Genomic DNA, 22871 nt, shown 5'->3' on the forward strand with positions numbered 1-22871 from the left:
AACGCAACGGGCTGTGACCCAGCAAGACTGGCTAAATTGGCACATCTGCCACTCTTATGACTTCACAGCAACCGGATCAGGGATGTGTCTGGAGGTACTTGTTAGGGGATACAAAGAGTTCGAGTAAGTTGTTCACCCACAGAAATGTAGTGCCATTTGAGAGGTCTGAGGCATCTGCACAGAGCAGGTGGATAGGACATGCCCTGCAGGAGACTCATTTCCTTCTGCCTTATTCTGAACTGGAGGTCAATAGGGATGTGGGGGAAATTGAGTTAAGCCTTGTGTTAGTTATACCCCAGTGACTAGATTGTGACCTTAGATAATGAGCTGAAATGGAGAAATTTGTTGGAACATGGAGCAAGCCTTGCCTTTGAGCTCAGGACGTACAGCTTGCAGAGAACCATAATGCCACAGGAGCAAAGAAGGGATGGGTGACAGGCTAATATTAAAGATGGAAGATAGACAAATTCAAGCTTTCTAAAGCAAGAAAATTGTATTGTTTGCAATGTGGTAAGGCCAGAATCTTAGGAAGCAAAGCTTAAAGCTATCCTCCAGATTTATCATTTCAACTCATGCACGGTCAGTCTCCAAAAGCATAGAAATACCTGATGTCCTAGGTGAGGGGAGTGTAGATCCCTTTGGACCACAGACTGGGATTTCTGAACCTCACTCATGACTTTTTTTTCCCCCTTAATGTCAGCACAAATATTTATAAAGATCAGAAGAAAAAGAGCATCCTGGGTTAGACTGCAAGGATGAACAGGAATATTAGGGAGACAGAGTGAGGTCAATTCCAGCTTTATAGCAACAGAGAATCAGCAGATTTACAGACAAGGGATTGGCTTAAGGAGGGAAGTCTGGAGTCACAGATGATAAAAGTTATCACTGTTGGCAGTAAATATGACATGCAAGGCAAGGACAGTACTGAAGCCCCAGAAACAGCACAATTTACTTTTCTAGGAGGAGTTTGGTCTTTGAAATAGGCTCTTAAACCTAATCTCTCTTTAACAGCCTTGTCAGAGATGAAGAGGCATCTCACATGAAAAGTGATTTATAAATCAGAAATGTGAAAAGTCAATTTCTGCAGTGGGTCATAGAATGAAAAAGAAAAAACAAACAAACAACCCACAGGAGAAAGATACACCTTTAACTGCTACTATTTAAAGGGTATAATGTGTACAATAAATAGCAATATTGAAAAAGAGAGTATGAACAGAAAGGAAAATAAAAGCAGGACTGTTATAACATTAGTTTACAGGATTTTAATTTAGCCTGTGTCTGTCAAACAAGGACAAAAAAAAATTTCTATTTGTCTCCAATGCCCACCTCCCCAAAAAAAGATAGGTTGAGAGCCTCATGGTTTTTTTGCTAAGGTTAGTGTAATTAATTGTTAATTGGGAAAACAGACAAAAAGAAATTCCTGAAATAAGTCAGTAGTTTTATTTGTTCATCTCTTTAAGGAAAATGAGGAGGCAAGAAGAACCTTCAGGAGTGTATTGGGTTTGCATGGCAAGGTTTTGGTAGCGGCAGGGCTACAGGGGTGGCTTCTGTAAGACGCTGCTAGAAGCTTCCCCCATGTCTGACAGAGCCAATGCCAGCCGGCTCCAAGACAGACCTGCCGCTGGCCAAGGCCAAGCCCATCAGTGACAGTGGTAGCACCTCTGGGGTAACAGAATTAAGAAGCATAAAAAGTTGCTGAGCAGCAGCAATTGTAGCTAGAGAGAGGAGTGAGAAGATGTGAGAGGAACAACTCTGCAGACACCCAGGTCAGTGCAGGAGGAGGGGCAGGAGGTGCTCCAGGCGCCGGAGCAGAGATCCCCCTGCAGCCCATGGTGAAGACCATGGTGAGGCAGGCTGTCCCCCTGCAGCCCATGGAGGAAGGATGAGGGGGTGTAGAGATTCCACCTGCAGCCTGTGGAGGACCCCACACTGGAGCAGGTGGAGGCACCTGAAGGAGGCTGTGGCCTGTGGGAAGCCCACGCTGGAGCAGGCTCCTGGCAGGACCTGTGGACCCGTGGAGAGAGGAGCCCAGGCTAGAGCAGGTTTGCTGACAGGACTTGTGACCCCGTGGGGGACTCACGCTGGAGCAGTCTGCTCCTGAATGTCTGCACCCCATGGAAGGGACCCACGCTGGAGCAGTTCGTGAAGGACTGCAGCCTGTGGGAAGGACTCACATTGGAGAAGTTCATGGAGGACTTCCCCCATGCTGGAGCAGGGGCAGAGTGTGAGGAGTCCTCCCCCTGAGGAGGAAGGAGCGGCAGAGACAACGTGTGATGAACTGACCGTAACCCCCATTCCCCATCCCCCTGTGCCGCTGAGGGGGAGGAGGGAGAGAAATCAGGAGTGAAGTGAAGCCCGGGAAGAAGGGAGGGGTGAGGGAGGTGTTTTTAAGATTTGGTTTTATTTCTCATTATCCTACTCTGATTTGTTTGGCAATAAATTAAATTAATTTTCCCAAGTTGGGTCTGTTTCACCCATGACAGTAATTGGTGAGTGATCTCTCCTGTCCTTATCTTGACCCACGAGCCTTTCATTATAGTTTCTCTCCCCTGTTTAATTGAGGAGGGGAGCGACACAGCAGCTTGGGGGGGGGGCACCTGGCCTCAAGCCAGGGTCAACCCACCACAAGGAGATGAGAAGAAAGAGTGCCAAAGCAGGAGGCATCGTGGGAGAAGGCACCAACAAAATTCACCATACTCCAGAACCACAAAATCCCACTTCAGAATAAGAGTGCCTGGCTGAGCATTTAAAAAGTGAACTTGGAAGAACAGGAAAGGAGACTGAAGTACCTCTACCTGTGGTACTTTTCACCTTACAAAGCCTGGAATATATTCAATATCGTAAGATCCCCATCATGATCAACAGAAAAGAGACTAAGCAGGCTTGAACAACAGCTGTTCTCCAAAAAAAGAGACACCATATGGAAATCATGTGTCTGACCTGAAGGCATTAAAGATACCATCAAGTGTGGGTTGTCCCCTCTTGACATTCCATCAAGGTAAGATTTGTGGGGAAAGATAATTTATTTTGTAACACCATCTGATGGATTTGGAAAAGAGGGAGAAGAGCTTTTATGCACATAAACCCTTCTTCAGATCTGAAGCAGCAGCAGACTTCAGGCTAAAGACAGAATGAGCACAACACCTGTGAGTTTAAATTAAATATGTTAATTAAATAGTTAGAAGCAGTTGGTACCTGTGAAGCAGAGGAAGGCTGTTAGCAAAAGTGGAAGACGAAGGCAAAGAGGGAAAAAGAGGTAAACAATATTTATGGAAGGTAGAGACCATAACAGCAGTACAGTGCATCAAAAATTACAGTGTGGAGAAGCCCCGTATTGTTGCCAATATTAGGTTTAAGTTGTGTAACAGGAAGAATAACTTCAGTCACAGCTGAGTCACAACCAAACAGCAGGACACCCAGTCTTTCCGCAGCCCTACAGCTCACACCCCCACGCAGTTCTAAGACCAACAGAAGATGTTATCACCAAGTTCACAACTTCTTGCCTCATCCAGGAATTCTCAAAAATCTTTGCTGAAATAAATATCCATCTCACTCTGTATTTTCATAAATTTAAAAACAAAAAAACAAACCACCAGATTCTCTGCACTTATGAGTACTAAAGGTCCATAAAGGAGATATGTATTATCACAGGTCCAAAATCACTAACACAATTCCCTCAGAAATCCCAGAGAACTTTATTTGATAGAGTCACTTTAAAGTGGTGACCAATACCTTATAGACAAATGCCTTTTATGAATGAATAAGGAAAACTAGAATATTTTTAGTAGATTTTCTTGGTGTTAGGAATATTTTTGGAACTATTCAGATGGCAGTCAGAATAAGATTCCAAATGTTGGTGTATAGTTTTGTGCTATGTGGAGATGCAGGATTTAATCATCAGTGGAATTCTTAATTTCTTTTTTTTTGTTCTTCCTACATCATGTTTTGACCTTCTGTAAAAAAAGAGCACTGTTAAAGGAGTAAAAGCCTCCTCACTGACCTTTACTTCTGATACTTTAGTGTGTAAATAGACCAAAGTAGGCTAGGATGGCTGTTTTCAGGCAAGACATGGGCTGAAGACTGAGTGCACCCAGCCCTCCACCAGCTACAAATAAAGGCCAAAGCTAGACAGAGAAATTGTCTCCACATCCACATGGTAGGTGATGGTAGGGCAGCAGCTATACCTTCTACCATGAACGCCTGTCATCAAGAGCTGGGAACTCTGTGCCCGCCTCCTGTGGTCTTGCAAGGACGTATTGAACTGCCCTTGCTCTACATAACTTTGAAATCTAACTCATAGCTTATATAAACATGAACAAGTTTAGCCTATTTATAATATTATAAATTGCATGAAGAGCACAAGGCAAGCCACAGCATTGCTACATTACCAGGGAGCAAGAGGTAGAAAGAGAAAGAGAAGAAATTCCCTAAGAAAGAGAAGACTAGGGGGATTCAGTTTGAGGTTCAATCACTTGAATCTAGGTGCTGACATGAGCTGGGTGCCATTACAGCCAACGGAGAGATAGGGCTGGGTTCAGTTGCTTAAACGTGGGTATCTAGTATCATTTGAGATGAGTTGGGTTTTCTGACTGGCCTCCAGCAGGGCAGAGATTTCCCGTTGGTCCTATAAGACATCTGCATGAGGCTGACAGATGTTTTAATATCCTAGGGCACCAGATTTGGCAAGGTACACTTATATTTAGGTAACTGGATTGAGTTCTACTTGATCAGCAGAGTGACGGGAGCCCAGAGCAAGGTTCAGCTCACCCCCCAAAGCAGACATCAAATGGCTGGTTGGCTCTCTAGGCTCTGCCAACTGTACTGACCTGCTAGAAGGAGAGACTGGACACCTAGCAAACACAAAGTTGCTACTTATAAACGGCTTAATCGTAGCTGAACTGCACAGTCAGGGCAGGATCCAGCTGTGTAAGCAGCTCAGGCCCAACCAAAAGGGCACAAATAATTTTTCTCGAACCCTCTCTTCAGTGGGATAAAGTTATGTTATCCTTTTTCCACGGCTGAAAGGAGTTAGTCACATCAAATTACCATCCAAGCTTATAGGACAGGATACTCAAAACAGCTTTGTTGTGGCTCACCACGCAGGTAGTTCTCATCCCCCGCCTGCATTCTGTATTCCCTGGGCAGGCAGCACAGGCATTTCTGGAGATAGACTAAAAAAAAATAAATAAAAAGAAGTTCAATATCTGTGAAAGCCCCTATAAACTTGAAATCAAGTTATATATGGTATTAATTCAATTTTGCCGAAGTCAATAGAATTACATTTTCTTTATAGAGTAAAAGCACTCACCTGCTGTACATAAATACAATGAAGAAGACCAGGACAAGCATTATCAAGCTGGCGAGCACTTTCACGTAGGCTGAAAAACAATTGCACTTTGTCATCTACAACTCCTCAACATTATTTCTTCCTCCTTTTTAAAATAATGATGGCAGCAGCCTGCGGATTACATGCAGGAGTGGCACAGACAGCACACATTTAGGGACATGATTAATATTAGGTATCAGAAGAACAGCTTGTCTCTTAGCTGAGAATTCCTTTTAAGTTTTCCTTACATGAAGACTCTGGTCTCCACCTTTGACTTGCAGCTGGGGAATTATCTTAAGCAGAAAATTATACACAGAAACAAACATGCAAAGAAATCACGCTTTCGGTTCTTACAAGATTTTTCATTTTTCCTGCAATCTGAAAGATAATTCTAGCTTTCAAAAAATCATACTTTTTAACCTTGCTCATTGAGGAAAAAAATCACGAAAAGTTTATGCTAGAAGGTAGGATGCCAAATAGAAAAGCTCCCAAATGTATAATTAGAAATAGTAATAATATTGTTATCTTAACCGCCATGATATTTTAAAAAAACCCTAATGATTTTTAAAAGGCTGGAGGCTGACTGCTGGAACACTGGCAAGGTCACAAAGGCACTTAAAAATACATTTCATTTATCACAAAGGAATTAAGTACCTGAATATCTTTGTACCTGCATTTAAATAAAAGATGAAGCATTTCAATGTTTTACGTCTACTTACACAGCCAAGACCAAGAGTCATGGGGTCCCCATCCCTGCTTTACAGACTCACTTGCATCAGGACGAGGAAGGTTTGAACCCTGCATGGCCGCCGGCCGGCAAATTCCCTAGTTGCTGGGTTATCACACAGTAAGGGAGGAAAGGACCACTGCATCCTCCCTGCGCAGCCAGCAACCTGCACTGCTCTACAAACCCACCCTGAAACCCTGTGATGTTTTATTACGGGGTCATTTGAATCAAGCGTTACAAAAATGTCGTGTATTTTTCCCTCTTTTGGCCAAAACTATTCACCCAGTTCAATTGGGATGTGAAACTCTGAGCAGCCTCAATGAAGCAGCACTTTTTGGCAAATAGATTTGTATGAAAAACAATACCCTTTTCTCTGCACAATATTTCTTTCAGCAAAGCCTCATACTGAGTCCGAGTTAAAGGTGCGCTATGCCAGAAGAAGCAATACCACACACCATCTTCTCTGCGCTCAGCATGAGCTTGCTACATCAACAGTAAATAGAAATAAATGGGGAAATGTAAAGAAGTAAATTTTACACAACATGAAATAACCCAGTTCTCAGAAAAGGATGCTGAAGCACATGCATATGTATATGTGTGTTTCACACTTGCTTCACAGAGAAAAAGGAATTAAGCGGAGAAAAAATAAAATATGGAGGCAGGATGGGGCCAGGAAGCTTATAATGCTGTAACCTGAAGATGAAAACATGACTGTGCAGTTCACTTTGTCTGCTGTTCCTTGACTATCCTAAACTGTATGTCAGAAACCTTTTTCTCCACTCTGGAATTAAAATCTGCCAAGTTCCTCACTTGCATGGCTCTTCAGGATAAAGAGTTACAGATCAGTAACTTTCCCCATTTTTTAGTTTCATTTTATCCTGTTACTTACTCCCACACAGATACTGTCTTAATTTCAGTATAATTTTTTAAAAAACCTTTCCTGTCTATGGCATTACACCTTTTTTTTTTTTTCCCCTCATTATTATTTGCCCAACCTTCTCACCCTGATCTGGTTTAACTTTCTCCTGTTTGATCAGTCCAGGTAGCCTTTTTATATGAAAACCAGATGTTTTCAATCACAAGATTTTTAAGAGAACAGTGTTTCAAGTATCACAGAATTGCATAAATACAAATCTAACTTGTATGTGCACAACCCATATAGAAAAAGGTGAAGGAAAATTGCCCATCTCACTTCTCTCTGAAGGAGCTCTTTGGCAGATTTCTCTCTCCCTCATGGCGAAAACATGCCTGCCTTACATTTTTACAGACTACTTCCATAATTTTTCAAAGTATATTTATTTCTGAGCCTTTATTCACAAAGATCTTGTTCTCTTCTCTAATATGTCTCCTCCTTGTCCTGGGGCTCTGTGAGAGGAAGCTGAAACCAACCCTCTGAAATGCAAGTACAAGTCAACTTGTGAGCATGAGGTTACGTTTTGGACAGAACTGAAACACTAGTCAGTCTTCAGCTGTCTCCAAATATGCTGATTTCTCGAAGATTAACATACATAGCCTGTCCTGACCATTTTTATAATGAACATTTCAATAAATTTTCATTGGAATCTGGGTATTATTCCTGCAAATTCTCCTCCCCCATTAACGGCATGGTTGAAGGAAGCTCTCTTGGTTCATTTAGTATCGACAATGTGATGCCAGTCACCAGAGGAGGACGCAGGGACATAAGGGCATCGATCAACTCGAAATGAGAACAGAAAGGCTGTGGCAGGCTCCCACGGGCACAGGCCCATCTCTTCCTGCCTGAGACATGAGAACCACAAGCACAGTCCACAAAAAAGACATTAACTCCAAAATTAGAAGCAAAGTCTGAGATCTGAACAATGTTACCTTATTTTTTTAAATATTCATTTGGCATAGGTTTCAGATAACTATCTTGCCCATAGAAGGAGCCATCTAAGGTTACATACACCTTTCCTGGCACATTTTGGTAATGTATTTCATAAACATTAAATTCACAAACTACAAAATAGACCAAAAAAAAAAAGGGGGAGGGGGGAAGGCAGTGAATTTAACATTAGCTTTTCATTTAATTTCACTGAAAGTAGTTGCATTATCTTCATAATCACTGAAAGTGAAATCTGTAATGCATATCTAGAATAAATTAAAGTTTGAAGCAAACAAAATGAAGGTAGAATTGACTATTCATAGCAACACAGTCTTCAAGTCATAATACACTTCAGTGGAAGACTCTTGCTGATATGAGTCTGAATAGTCCAGCAGAACACAAGACAGACTGAATACAATAGAAATTTTGAGATTCTATTTGTAACATATAATTATTCCATATTTTACTGTATTATAAGTTTAAATTATCCACATGAGAGGATTTTAGGATTTCGAGTCTGTGTAATAGAATGGAAATTTTTACTCCCATTTTGACAGGAAGGAAGATAATTAATATGTACTACAGAAGAAGATTAAAGAAAAGTACCAATTCTGTGACTGACCATTTTCAATATATTTACAAGTAGTTCAACATTTTCATCAAGAAAGCTTTTTATAATATAAAGTGGAAATGGGATTTCAAAATGATTACAACTAGGAAAAAAACCAACAAAAAACAAAGAAACCAGCACCTTCTTCTCAGCAGAAGGTGACAGCTGCACCTTTGAAGGTGTCTGTGGTCCAGAACCTGCATACCTGCCTCCTCTTAACCACTGAGAAGAAAGGGAAATCCCATTCCCCATTTCAGCAATCTGCGGTACAGCAATTCTCAAAGACAGCTGCAGCAAAACTCTGTCAATTGTTTCCATCAGCCCTGTGTCATACAGGATTTAAAAACCAATACATATATATATATTACAGAAGTACAGGCATTGTAGTGCACTACCATCTCAGAGTACTTTTATGCTGGAGAACATAATGTGATTGTGGTACAGGAGCACATACCCTGATGCTCAGCGTGAAACACACGAAGACAGTACCATGTCGTTATCTGAGCTAAGACCCATGCCAGCTACACTGCAGCCTTGGAGACCTGCCCAGCCTACCTTTAATCCAGCTGTTTTCAGTAAAGTTCCTTCAGCAACATCAGCAGTTCAAGCCCACTGGGTTCTCTGGCTAGTTTTCCATCCTTGAGGGTTTTCAAGACCCAATTGGACAAAGCCCTGAGCAACTGGGTCTGAACTCAGAGCTGACCCTGCTCTGAGCAGGAGGCTAGACTAGAGACCTCCTGAGGTCCCTTCCAGCCCAAATGGTTTTATTCATGTACCTAGCCCATATCAAAGCCCATACTGCTATAGCTAATCCTACCATCAGTGCTCAGGCAGACATGATGAGGTAGTCAAGTTCAGGCTTGTTCCTCTGTGCTACCGTCACATCACTAATTCCAATATAGGCCTATAAGCTCTGAAATTCAGTAACTATGGTAAGCCTGAGCAAAGGCCCACTTAACATCTCTTTAAAAAAAAAAAAAAAAAGAAAGCACCTGGCAACCCGATCTAAGTGCGAAATGTATTTGGGATGGTTTTAAAGGCAAATCTATGCAAGAAAGTTAAGTAAAAGAAGACGAAGTTAGGGATTAGAAGACCAGCCTGCTTGACATCAGTCTTTCTTGTGGCCAGTGGGGAAATTTTCTGAAGGTACAACAGGATTCATATCCTTAAACCTCCTTGAATAGAAACAGGACCCCTGGCCTGGAAGGACTTTTTTATTCTTTTTAATAGGAGTTCAGTTTTTCTGCCCCTCACTGCTTGGAATAAAACTTCCCAGTAGTTTCCAGCACCATTGTTATGCTGCAGCTACCCTTGATTGATGCTAAGCGTAGGAAGCGATTAGGGTCCCCTTTGGGGGAAAACAACAGCTATGGGGACAGAAGCCATCACACAAAACCAGAGACCTGCCAAATGCTGAGGAACAGCGAAAGAATTTTCCACTGAAAATTGACTATGAACATGCAGAAGGCTGGATCTGGCAAGATATGGTGTCTGCAAGCCTGTGAAGTATCTGGAGGCTGTGCTGGTTTTGGCTGGAATCGAGTTAATTTTCTTCATTGTAGCTTGTATGGTGCTATGTTGGATTTGTGCTGAAACCAGCGCTGATAACACAGGGATGTTTTTGTTGCTGCTGAGCAGTGCTTACACAGAGCCAAGGCCTTTTCTGCTCCTCACACCACCCCACCAGCGAGGAGGCTGGGGATGCACAAGGAGTTGGGAGGGGACACGGCTGGGACAGCTGACCCCAACTGACCAGAGGGATATTCCACACCATATGATGTCATGCTCAGCATATAAGGGGCTGGAGGAAGAAGAATGAAGGGAGGGGACATTCAGAGTGATGGCATTTGTCTTCCCAAGTAACAGTTACGTGTGATGGAGCCCTGCTTTCCTGGAGATGGCTGAATCCCTGCCTGCTCATGGGGAATGAATTCCTTGTCTTGCTTTGCTTGTGTGTGCGGCTTTTGCTTTACCTATTAAGCTGCCTTTACCTCAACCCACGAGTTTTCTCACCTTCACTCCTGTGATTCTTGCCCCAATCGCACCAGGCGGGGAAGGGGGAATGAGCAAGCGGGTGGGTGGTGCTGAGCTGCCTGCCAGGGTTAACCCATGAGAAGGCAGATAGAGGGAAATGAAGAAAATGCCAGAGCAACAGGAAGAGGTCCTGAAAGGATTATTTGGAAGGATTTTAGGCACAATCCTGTTTAAAACTTTCTTCTCCTTGATCGCTGCTGTGTTTAGTGAGTATGTAACTAGCACGGGATCCAAAGAGCCCACAGGATCCCACGTCTCACAGTAACTACGTAAGTACCATATAGATGTACACATCTGCCAACGCACCGGACCCAGGATTCACCTAGATATACCAAAATGAACATCTGCCCTGCTCTCCCCTGAACTATATCCCCCTCCTCACATTGCTGCCCTGAATCCTACCATGAACTGCAGAGCTGAAACACCCATCCCGGCATCAAGACCCGGGATGCTCAGCCTGGTACGGACAAATAGTAAAAAAGTCCTTCCCCCCTGAGTTGTCCCACATAGTTTACTGGGGGGGGGGGGGGGGGGGGATAAATACAGAAGAGGATGGCAGAGCAAAAACCTACGCCCCAAGAGGCGGGGGGGGCGGGGGGGCCGCTGCCCGCACTGCCCTGCCCGGCCAGGCTCGGCGGCGGCGGTCCCGGAGGCGGCTGCCAGCAGGAGGAGCCCCGCCACCGCTGATGGCGGCCCTGCGGCTCCCCGGCACGTCCTCCGTCAGAAGAAGGGAAGGGGGGAGAAAGAAAAACCAGCACGTCAAAGTCCCACAGCACACCGCAGGCTTTACTCTCCTTTCAAGGAGGGGTAAAAAAAATCCATAGGAAACCGCAGTAAAAAGCAGAGCGCACAGTTTCCTCAGCCAAGCGTGTTAAAGATGCTCTGTTGTAACACGGCAAGCGGGATTTTACCAGATTTGGGGGAAGAAGATGGATGGGAAGGAGCCTCCCTGGAGTTTGGAGTTTCTTAATGCCTTCTGCATTTAATTTGAAGGCACTGGTATGGATTTCCCAGAAGCAATGCTGCTCTGCCACTCCTGACTGATGCTTTGATTGCTCTGAGTATCTACTTCCCTCACCTCAAGTACAGAAAACCCTGCTAACGGCAGCTTGTTCTCCAGTCCTTGGGGACTCACGTTAAAGTTCCTAAGACGTTTATTTTACTTTTACTCTGTAAGCTGTCCTTAATTTACAGGGCTTCTTCTCTTCCCGCCACTGCTCCCATGCGTTCTGTAGTGAAATGAAGTAATTCCTACACTGGTTAGGGAACATCCACGCTTGGAGTCGCCTCTTAACTGCGAGCGTTCGCAGAGCCATAGGTAAATTGCTCTTTAGAGGAAGCAGGTATCCAAGAACAAATTCAGGTCTGTTTAGAGAGTTCATCCAGGCTCAGTGCTCTCAGGTGTCAGTACAAAACCCATGTTTCACTCTCTGCTTCGGACACAAATGACAGAATGTTGGGATAAATATAAATGAGAGAAGAGGGGCTAGCAGACCTCCAGCTCCCCCAGTCTGTACTCCTACATCATGGCTGTGCACAGCTTTTATTAGGATTGTGCTTGTTTCAGACATAATATAATATTTATGACAAGCTTTTCTGGATATAGTTTTCTTTTTCTACAAATTTGCCTATACTGAAAAATGCCTTAGATAGGATTATTCATCAAACCACACAATCTCCTCAAAATACAAAGTCTCGTATCATGAACAAACACAAATTAGAGTTTGGTGAGGTGTTCTGTAAGCCTTATTTGTTCATCACATTTCAAAATCTAATAAATTGCACCAGAATTCAGAAGCACTAAGCTTTTGACAGAACTCTTTCTTAAATTTATATTTTTCTGACAAGTACAGGACTGAACTGTACCATTGCACTTCTGTGTCTTGTTTACTGCTTTACCACAGTTTAAAGTAGCAGCATGACTCATTTACAATATGTACAATTTTGCGGTGAAGCGCTACAATATTGACTGTTTACATTTCAGAATTATCTCTCATCAAATGTGCTTTTTTCCAGCCCTGAAGACAGGTTGTGTCTTCCCCTGTGGCCTCACATAATGGAAGTACATCATTTAATCTTCATACTCTAAGTATGTAAATCCAGAGTAAATATTTTCATCTAAAGCAGTTTGCTTTCTATACCGCAACTTATGAAATAACAATTTGCCCCATCTATCATTATTTCAAAGGTGAATGTTCTGAAACAGCTTACTTTGAGCCATCTTCCAAAGCCTGGCAGGAAATAAATTTCATGGGGTTGTTGGGCATTGCGTTCCAGGTACGCTTTACGACATTCCCCTCAGCCTTACTACCCCAGTTTTGGCAGAGGAGAGGCAAATACTTTCCTGTCCAACACTCTCAGCTACAGCAAACTGCTAGGTTCAGCGTACCAACGTGTGACCCTTAAGTATTCCCCTTCTGCAGTTTTCACCTGTACAGGTAGCATTTCCAGAGACCAATCCCTCATAAAACAGGGGCTGAGGAAGAGATCTGTCATCCAGGAGGGGTTTTTTTGTTTGTTTCATATAACTTTTCATTTCTGTCTCAGCTTAATATAGACAGTCATGTTGGTTTCATATCCATTTAGTCAAATTAATTTAAAATATTTTTCTTTAAACAACCTGAGGAATGGCGCTTGCAGAGCCATTGAACTGAAAAAAAGAGATTGCCCAGGACCACATCAGCCAGCACAAAACCCATGAGCTCTGTGCAGTCAAGAACTAGTAATCAAAGGGAGAAAGGGTTTGAGAACCTCAACAGACCCTGAGCCACGAGCAGGAGGGACAAAGTGCCACAAAGACAAGAGGATGCATGTCTGTGACGAGTTCACAGGGTTGGGTTTTGGTGAGCAAGCTCAGTTTTGCTCTAGTCACCTTTGCTCAAGTTGCAGAGAATTATCTGCAAGTCAGTGGGTTTCCCTTAATTGATACTCCTCAACTTTCTCATATATATTTTCTTCCTCAAATATCCATGGCACTACTTCACACTGAAGAGGAGGACAAAAGTCCAGCAACGCCATTCTAAAATTGTTGGGTAGATGTTCTAAAAATAGAGCTTGGCAACTAAACAAGCAAAGTGTTACTGGCTTTATAAAGGGGTTTTTAGCAAAACTGTGAGCACCCACGTGATGTTATGGCTGCCCATCAGCACAACCTTCAGCAGCTGGCAGGCTTCAGCCGTGCTGGGCAGCAGCCGCAGCCACACAGGCACCCATGTCCCGACTGCCTCATAAAATTGCAATGACTGATACAGCCCAGCTCCGTCAGCTTATTTTCACTTGTTTCGAGAGCGTCAAGCAATTACATGTTTCATTACAAGTCTGTGCACACCATTTTTACTTCAGTTTCCTGAGGTACCTACAAAAACTCCAAAATCATTCGGCCAGCTCCTTTGCTTCCCATGCCCCCTCCCAATCTGAACAATTTTTGAACCTCCCGGTGGACTTCAACCACATTTGACAAAGGGACAGAATTCTCGAATTTCCTGTAAACCAATGCTCATTAGACCCAAAAAGCTCTGTAAATGATTCTTCTTAAATCAAGACACAAACAGATTCTAGCTCATTAAGGCCGATCACGGAGCACTTCCAAATGCTGCAAGACACAGTCAAGGCGAGAGGCAGAACAGCCTCACATCAGCACATTTTTGCCTAGGAATCAAGTAATAGTTCACCAAGTAGTTTAATATATTACAACGTGCACGGCCGCTGCCTGCAAAACGCATGAATGCACAGAGTAAAGTACTTCACAGCTTTCTAACCTCACTGGGAAATCTTCTCCGTGGACAGCTCGGAGATCTCGCCTGAACACCGACGGTGAGTTTACGGTCAATGACACTGCGTGACTTAGAGGGGAAGGCCAAGCCCTTGGCTGGAAGGAAGCTGTGAAGAAGCACGCTAAAAGAAAAGGCTTCTTCCTGGCACACATCTGCTGTCTTTCTGTTGGCAATGCTATGAAGAGGAGTTTCTGGAAAACCATGGGTTCAGCTGGAAACGAAGGGGGAAAAGGCAAAGGGGATTCTAACGCAGTTGCAAAAACCAAAGCGTTCAGTGCAGCTCGGGTCAGCAGCTTCCAGCTTAGGGGCAGCAGCTTTTCCAGCTGCTCAGGACATGCCTCCTGGCATCCTTCCCCTGAGGTGTGGGCCAATGCTCAGTGAGGTCACATAGTAGTCGGCATCGCGTCACAGTTGCCAGCAGATGGATGCGGGAGGCATAAGGTAGAAGAGAAACCGAGTAGAAAACAGCAGAATGAGGAGATCGTGCTCTGTGGACAAAGAGCCACCCCAAAATGTCCACCTCTGTTAGGACAATGCCTGTGGGTTGCACAGTGTTTTCAGTCCTGTTTATCCGTTTTCTTCAAATAAAACCTGTCGTTCTAACCTCTTCCAGTAGTCAAGGTTTTGAGCAACACCAAGCTACAACTCATTTGTTGCTTCCCACTCAAGTTTTCACACTCTTGTTCTCCACAGTGTGCATAGCACACAGGACGTGCTGCCTTGCTGAAGGATCACATCAGTACACTTCCCCTATCAGGATAATGAGAAAAGGGTGTTTTCACTGTGTTTTTCTCACCTCATCACTCAACCCCATGTCATAGCTCCCGGTTTCCTGTCGTGCCTGCACTGACAGTGAGTTTTGACAGTGCACCTTTGCACGAGGCCACCTAATTTATGTGCATGCAAACCAGCTGATGGCCATCCTTTTGATTTGGAGTGCGGCACAAGGGATTACTGTTGCTACAGGGTGGTCGAACTGGCCTCTGCCAGGAAGAATCCTCCTGGCGCACATCACAAAGGGCTGCGGAGATGAATCCAGCCTTACAGACATGTATAATGATTTAGGTAGAAATTACTTTTCCTCCTGCCATACACCAGTGCTTCTCACTTTACACAAATGCATCTGAGCTCTTTATGTGCAGCTTTGTAGAAGGCATAACTGTTCATGTTAACCATTCCGTGGTGCATGCTGATAAAATCTGACACTCTTGACGAGCAGGAAGCCCTTCAGAATAGCCAGAGTGTGCTTTTTCTTTTAATCGAAAGCTTCCCTACTAATGTGAAATGCATTGAAATGTTAATTCAATTTGCTTCCTAATAAAGCCCAGTTAATCTGAATTGTTTTAAAGGCACTTCTAAAAGAATTCTAATAAACCATAAACTGACAGAAGCAAAACTACCTGGAATACAAATTTTTATATTGTGAGTTTTCATTGTCTTCAGAATAACAGGTATATACCAAGAAGATAAACTATTTCAAGGGACTAGACTGAATTTCCACTACAAATTGTGTGCTTCCTCGGTCCTTTCAGAACAGCTTTTCCTATTTTACAACCTGAAGCAGGCAAATTATGCAGTGTTGATTTGTGCAGCTATCCATAGCAGATATCAAGTATGCTGTACTCGTAAATGTGATCATATTTAAATGTGTTTTACAGCCCAAAATCTAGGCCTGGGAATATTTCTATGCAACAAGCCCTCAGAACGGAAGTTCTCCATTCAACCAGAAACCAAGTCTGTTAAATGAGAATAATTCAAGATTCTGAATCCATTTCCTGATTACTTTCCCAAAACAATAACATGTAAATCTGGTCCTTATAGTCACCTGTCTTTTTCTTCTTTTCCATGACTAGGAAAAATTACTCTTGGCAACTCAAGATGTGTTGTCTATGTGTGCACACCCAACCACTCAAAACTGAAGAATGTTCTTCCCTTGTAACATCTGTAGACAAAACTCACCTCTAACTCTCCCTCTGATTCAGCAGATGAGATGCAAGATGAGACACGTTCTTTGGGTCCCCGTTGTCTGTGAATTGCCATCTCTGAGAAGCAAGATTCCTGCACAGAGTTTGATGGAGTAAAGGAGAGTGAGACATGGCAGCCCATGTCAGAGAATTCTACGTTTGGACAATACCCATTTGGTTTTCTTTCTTACAAGAGCACATCCTACCCTGTAATCCAAGTGCCAGCATTCACTGCAGCAGTAGGATGATGCGCAGCAGGCACATCTCCTCCATGACTACCTCACCTTCCAGGTGCCCTTGTACAATAGGTATGAGGCTCTGCAAGTAGAAGCAAACAATGATGAGGATGATGGTCCATATTGGTTGGAGGTGTCATCAAGGTTAAGTTGGCCTACGCCCTGTGTCAAAACCACCTCTATTAAGAAATAAAGACAGATTATTGTTATAGGAGACTCTCTTCTGATGGGAACAGAAGGCCCAATAACCTGACCAGACCCACATCTTAGGGAAATCTGCTGCCTTCCTGGGGCCTGGGTTAAAGATATTATGAGAAAACTTCCTACCCTGGTATGGTCCTCAGATTATTATCCATTACTGCTTTTTCATATAGGCAGCAATGAAGTTGCAAAAAGAAGTCCAAGGGCAATCAAAAAAAGACTTCAGGGCTTTGGGATGACTGGTTAAGGGATCAGTAGCACAAATAGTGTTTTCCTCTGTACTTCCAGTTGCAGGGAATGATGTTGGAAGAAACAGGAAGACCCAACTTATCAACACCTGGCTCTGTGACTGGTGTAACTGGCAGAATTTTGGGGGTTTTTGATCGTAGGTTGGTCTACATGACACCAGGCCTACTGACAACATGGGGTACACCTTTCCCAAAGGGAGAAAAGGATCTTTGCACAAGAGTTAGCAGGAGTCATTGAAAGAGCTTTAAACTAGATTTGAATGGGGAAAGGGATAAAACCAGGCTTGCTAGTGATAAGCCATGGAACAGCATGCCAGTGTTTGAGGGACAGTCTGCTAGAGAGGTCCTTCGCTCTGCTCCATGATGAGCTGAGTGCACTGGAGTACATTTGAAATGTTTCTATACTAATGCACACAGCACCTTAGCCATCTCAGTGGGGATACTGGATGGAGATGATGTAATTGCAGCCACAGAAACATGGTGGGATGACTCACAACTGGAGTGGTGCAATGGATGGCTATAAACCCTTCAGAAGGGATAGGCAAGGAAGGAGAGGCAGTGGGGTGGCCCTGTATGTTAGGGAGTGGTTTGACTGTCTAGAGCCTGACAATGGTGATGAAAGGGTCAGGTGTTTATGAGCAAGAATCAGGGGAAGGCCAACAAGGCAGATATCATGGTTGGAATCTGTTATAGACCACCCAACCAGGATGAAGAAGCAGATGAAATATTCTATAAGCTGCTAGTAGAAAGTCTCATGATCACTAGCCTTTGTTCTCATGGGGGACTTCAATTTACCAGTTGTCTGCTGGAAATACAGAACAGCAGAGAGGAAGCAGTCTAAGGGGTTCCTGGAGTGTGTGGAAAATAACTTCCTGACACAGCTGGTGAGTGAGCCAACTAGGGAAGGCAACCGCTGGACCTGTTGCTTGTGAGTAGAGAAGGACTTGTGGGTGATGTGACGGTGTGAGGCCATCTTGGGCATAGTGATCATGGAATGAGAGTTTTTGATTCTTGGAGAAGTAAGAAGAGGGGTCAGCAGAACTGCTACCTTGGACTTCCAGAGGGCAGACTTCAGCCTGTTTAGGAGACTGGTGTACAGAGTCCCTTGGGAGGCAGTCCTGAAGGGCAAAGGAGTCCAGGAAGGCTAGACACTCTTCAAGAAGGAAATCTTAAAGTTGCAGAAGCAAGCTGTCCCCAGGTACTGAAAGACGAGCCTGTGGGAAGAAGGTTGGCCTGGCTGAACAGAGAGTTTTGGCTGGAACTCAGGAAAAAAAGGAGAGTTTATGTCCTTTGGAAGAAGAGGCAGGCAACTCAGGGGGACTACAAAGATGTCATTAGGCTACACAGGAAGAAAATTAGAAGGGCCAAAGCCCAGCTAGGACTTAATTTGGTTACTGCTGTTAAAGGCAATAAAAAATGTTTCTATACATACATTAAAAAAACAAAAGGAGGGCTAAGGAGAATCTCCATCCTTTATTGGGTGTGGGGGGGGAGGGGAGGGAGAAGGAAAAGGCTGAGGTACTTAATACCTTCTTTGCCTCAGTCTTTAGCAGTAAGACCAGTTGTTCTCCACATACCCAGCCCCCTGAGGTGGAAGACAGGGACAGGGAGCAGAATGAAGCCCCCATAATCTGAGGGGAAATGATTAGCAACCTGTTACACCACTTTAGACACACACAAGTCTATGGGGCCAGATGGTATCCACCCAGGGGTGCTGGGGAGCTGGCGGAAGTGTTTACCAAGCCTCTTTCCATCATTTATCACCAGTCCTGGCTAACCAGGGAGGTCCCAGTTGACTGGAGTTTAGCAAATGTGACACCCACCTACAAGAAGGGCCGGAAGGAGGATCTGGGGAACAACAGGCCTGTCAGTCTGACCTCAGTGCCGGGGAAGGTCATGGAACAGATCATATTGAGTGCCATCACGTGGCACGTACATGACAACCAGCTGATCAGGACCAGTCAGAATGGGCTTATGACAGGCAGGTCCTGCTTGACTAACCTGATCTCCTTCTATGACAAGGTGACCCGCTCAGTGGATGAAGGAAAGGCTGTGGATGTTGTCTACTTCAGTAAAGTCTTTGACACAGCTTCCCACAGCATTCTCCTGGAGAAGCTGGCTGCTCATGGCTTGGATGGGCGTGTGCTTTGCTGGGTAAAAACCTGGCCGGGTGGCCGGGCCCAGGGAGTTGTGGTGAATGGAATTAAATCCAATTGGTGGCTGGTGACAAGTGGTGGTCAGTGTAGGGCTGGGCAGGGACAGGCCACTTTCCTGAACCTGTATTTCAAATACTTAGCTTCAAGTCCAAGGTAGTCGCCATGCTCCCCCTCTGCCACTAAGAAAGAGTGCATTGCTCTCTCCCCTTCGCAGCACAGGTAAACCAGTCCTGTATCTTAAATTCCCGGCAGAAAACTCACTTGGCAAAGTAGATAGCAATGAGAGAGTGTGGCGGATGGATCATGCGTTGCACCGGCCCAGTGTTTTCTCAGCTGTCACAATGGAGACTTCTTGTGGGAACTGGTAAGACTAGTCCTGTAGCAGTGGATGTTTCTCAGTTCCTCTGAAATTCTGCTTGCCTTAGAGTGAGGTCTGAGGTTAAACGAGCTAGTGATCACAGCCAAACTCCTTGCTTAGTTTCGCTTCTCAATAAACCTGATCCCATGTTACCTCCACATTGCACTGGGCTGAAAGAGCCCTTGTGATGCTGAATGTACGGACGCTATAAGTCACGCATGCCGCAGGGAAATGCTAAAAACCCCATACAAATCCCATACACATGGCTGGGTCAAATGCTTCACAAACACTTTCAACTGTGACGGTCCACTTTTGTTCTGTGGGACAAAAGGTTAATAGACCGTATTTCCTGGAGCTTGAAAAGCAGCTCCAAAATATACAAAAAGCTAAGTCCAGTTGGTTATAAAAGCATACAAAAGTACAAATATTAACAAATTCAGGGAAGCTGTGAATAGTTTCTGACAAAGCAGAAGCTAACACAGTCCCCTGCTGGAAAAATACTGCAAAAACATGCTATTTCTGTATTGCTCATCTATGTCTACAGCACACACAGAGCTGTCATAGGCTGCTTGACAGGCAAGAGATGTCTAACGAAACCTGAGCAATACACCGGTCAAAAAAAAAAATTGTTTAGGGAATCTCACCAGGCCTACACATAACATCAGATTGGACATTAGGAAAAGATTCTTCATCAAGAGGGTGGTCAGTCACTGGAAGGGGCTCCCCAGGGCAGCGGTCATGGCACCAAGCCTGTCAGAGTTCAAGGAGCATCTGGATGACACTCTTACTCATATGGTTTAGTTTCAGGTAGTCCTGCGAAAAGCAGGGAGTTGGACTTGATGATCCTTATGGGTCCTTCCAACGTGAGATACTCTATGATAACCTGGGTGTCACACATGGCAACACCGCCTTCCTGGGACTGGTGTGTATCAGTAGGTAAAAGCTTTCTCCTTCTATCAGCCTCCATTGCCTTTTGGATGTCAGGCTAAAACCATCCTCATGATGATGTTCTTAGGGTAAAAGCACAGCATTGAGCTCTGCCACGCATAGAGGAGATCCTGCACACGTTCAACAGAGGAAGGGAACAATATCAGTGAGAACGTTCAGGAACTAATGGGAGCATCCAAGCAAATTTTTTGACTGCTAAGATTGCACTATGCAAATAGCAACAGATGTAACTGTTCACAGGAACTCAGTGACCTGTAGCTCTCACTTCCTTCTAACAAGAACAACTAGATTTGGGCCTGAATCGTTGCTTGAGGGCAGCCACTCAAATTAATAAAAAGCTCAGGTTAATTTAGTTCCAAATCCAGGCACAGCTCCCCTTCCAAGGTGATATTTGATTCACATGAAATAAAGAGAAAGCTCAACTGCAGAGCACACAAGGTGAAATATGGCAACCCTACGCCTCTTTTCCAGATCATGAAGCATACCTTGCAGAGCAAATTAATCTCAAATTTCATCTCAGCATTTCTCCAACATGCAAATTCTGCATTTCTGGGATCCTTCAACATCAGCACTGTGGGACTTGTGGTGTACATACAGATACATACACACTTCACCCACTGCTCCCCTGGCTATTTTAGGCCTCTCACTCCCATAATCAATAGTTGCTACGTGCTCCCTCCCGCCCTGTTATCCGTTACCTTATCGTAGCAAGCAAAAGTGCCCGCTGCAATTAGCTTCTACTAGGTGTAGCAGCTCCAACAGTGTATAAATTAGATAGCCCTTGGACAAGCAGCAGTAGTTCAGAGGCATAACCCTACATGGGAAATGTGGTGGCCACAAGCATGCGTAGTGAAAAGCATCTCAAGATCTATTTAGACCATTTCCTCAGAAATTCATCCAACTATAAGGAGAAATAACAATTTGTGCTGTGCTGGTAGCAGGATACAAATCCTATCTTTTATCTGCTGCTTCTACCAACCCAGCCTGTAACATCAGCAGCACTACCTGAAGGCAGAGTGGCCAACGTGGCCAATTCATTTCCCACTCCTTCCCAGTTGAAATGTAGCGCTCTCCTGACACCATCCACATCTCAGAACCATCAATCCTCCTCTTTGCGCCCCCCAGATGCTGAAGACATTGATTGCCAATGTGTTTTCCTCTAGTTGTCAAAGCACACCACACCCTTGGAAAACATTGCCAGTGCTTGTGGGTGGGCAAGTGACAACTACTTGGCAGTAATTATACAACAGAAAGTAGCTGGTGGAGTATTAACAGTAAAAATGGTTTTCATAAGCAATAATGAAATAAACATGGGTTTCACCTGCTGGACACAACCTGTACTGTGATCTGAAGAAATTCTGAAGGTGATTGAACAAACTCAGATGGTCAGTTAAGGAAAGAGCAAGAAATTAGAAACGAGTCATCTGACAAGATGAAGGAGAAAACGCTTTTTTTGTTCCCATCGAACTAACAGCTCCACTCACATCTGCCATGGTGGGCATCTACCTTCCTAACCTTTCTCACTCCTGCCTTGTGTCCCAACATTGCAGGTGGAGCTGCCAATCTCAGGCAAACAGCATTATTTAAGGTAATGCTTAATGCTTTAATGGTTATTTAAAGTTTCAGCGTATTATATACAGGACCCAGGGAGCTTTCCTGAACCCAAACCTACTCGCTCCTGAGTGTTAATAAATGCACTGGGTTTATGTGCCCAGGCGCTAGCAGCAGGGATTGTAGGGTGGCCAAGAAGGTGGCGCCTGAGCAAAAGCATATTTAAGAGTGCAACAGTGAGAAAAATCCCTGAGAAACACCACCATGAAGATCTGGGTCAGAGGAGGGGGATGAGGTGCTCCAGCAGGCTCCCCTGCAGCCTATGGAGGAGATGACATGGCAGCAGGTTGCTCCCCTGCAACCTGTAGAGGACCCCACCAGAGCAGATACCCACACGTGGAGGGTCCCGTGGAAGAGCAGGTGCCCTGAAGGAAGCTGCAGCCCATGGAAAGCCCACACTGGAGCAGGCTTATGGCAGGAACTACGGCCTATGGGGGACCCACGGTGGAGCAAGTTTATTCTGCAGGACAGCAGCCCATGGAGAGGACCCAAACCAGAGCAGGAAAAAGAGGAGGAAGGAGCAACAGTGAGGAATTGTTATGGACAGACCACAACCCCCTGTTCCACATCCCCCTGCGCTGCTTGGGGCGGGGTGAGGTAGGGGATTCAGGAATGACGGAGTGAAATTAAGCCTGGAGAAGGATGTGAGGAGAAGGTGGTTTTGGTTTTGTCTTTGGTCCTCACTCTGCAACTCTTTTTAATAGGCAAGAAATTGTTTTTCCCCAAGTCATCTGTTTTGCTTGTGACAAAAATAATTTCCCTGTTTTTATCCCATCCCATGAGCTTTTCCATCTTATTCTCTCCCCTCCTCATGTTGAGGAGGAGTAAGAGAGCAG

The sequence above is a fragment of the Balearica regulorum genome, chromosome 1 (genome assembly GCF_011004875.1).
Source record: "Balearica regulorum gibbericeps isolate bBalReg1 chromosome 1, bBalReg1.pri, whole genome shotgun sequence".
NCBI classification, from domain to species: Eukaryota; Metazoa; Chordata; class Aves; order Gruiformes; family Gruidae; genus Balearica; species Balearica regulorum.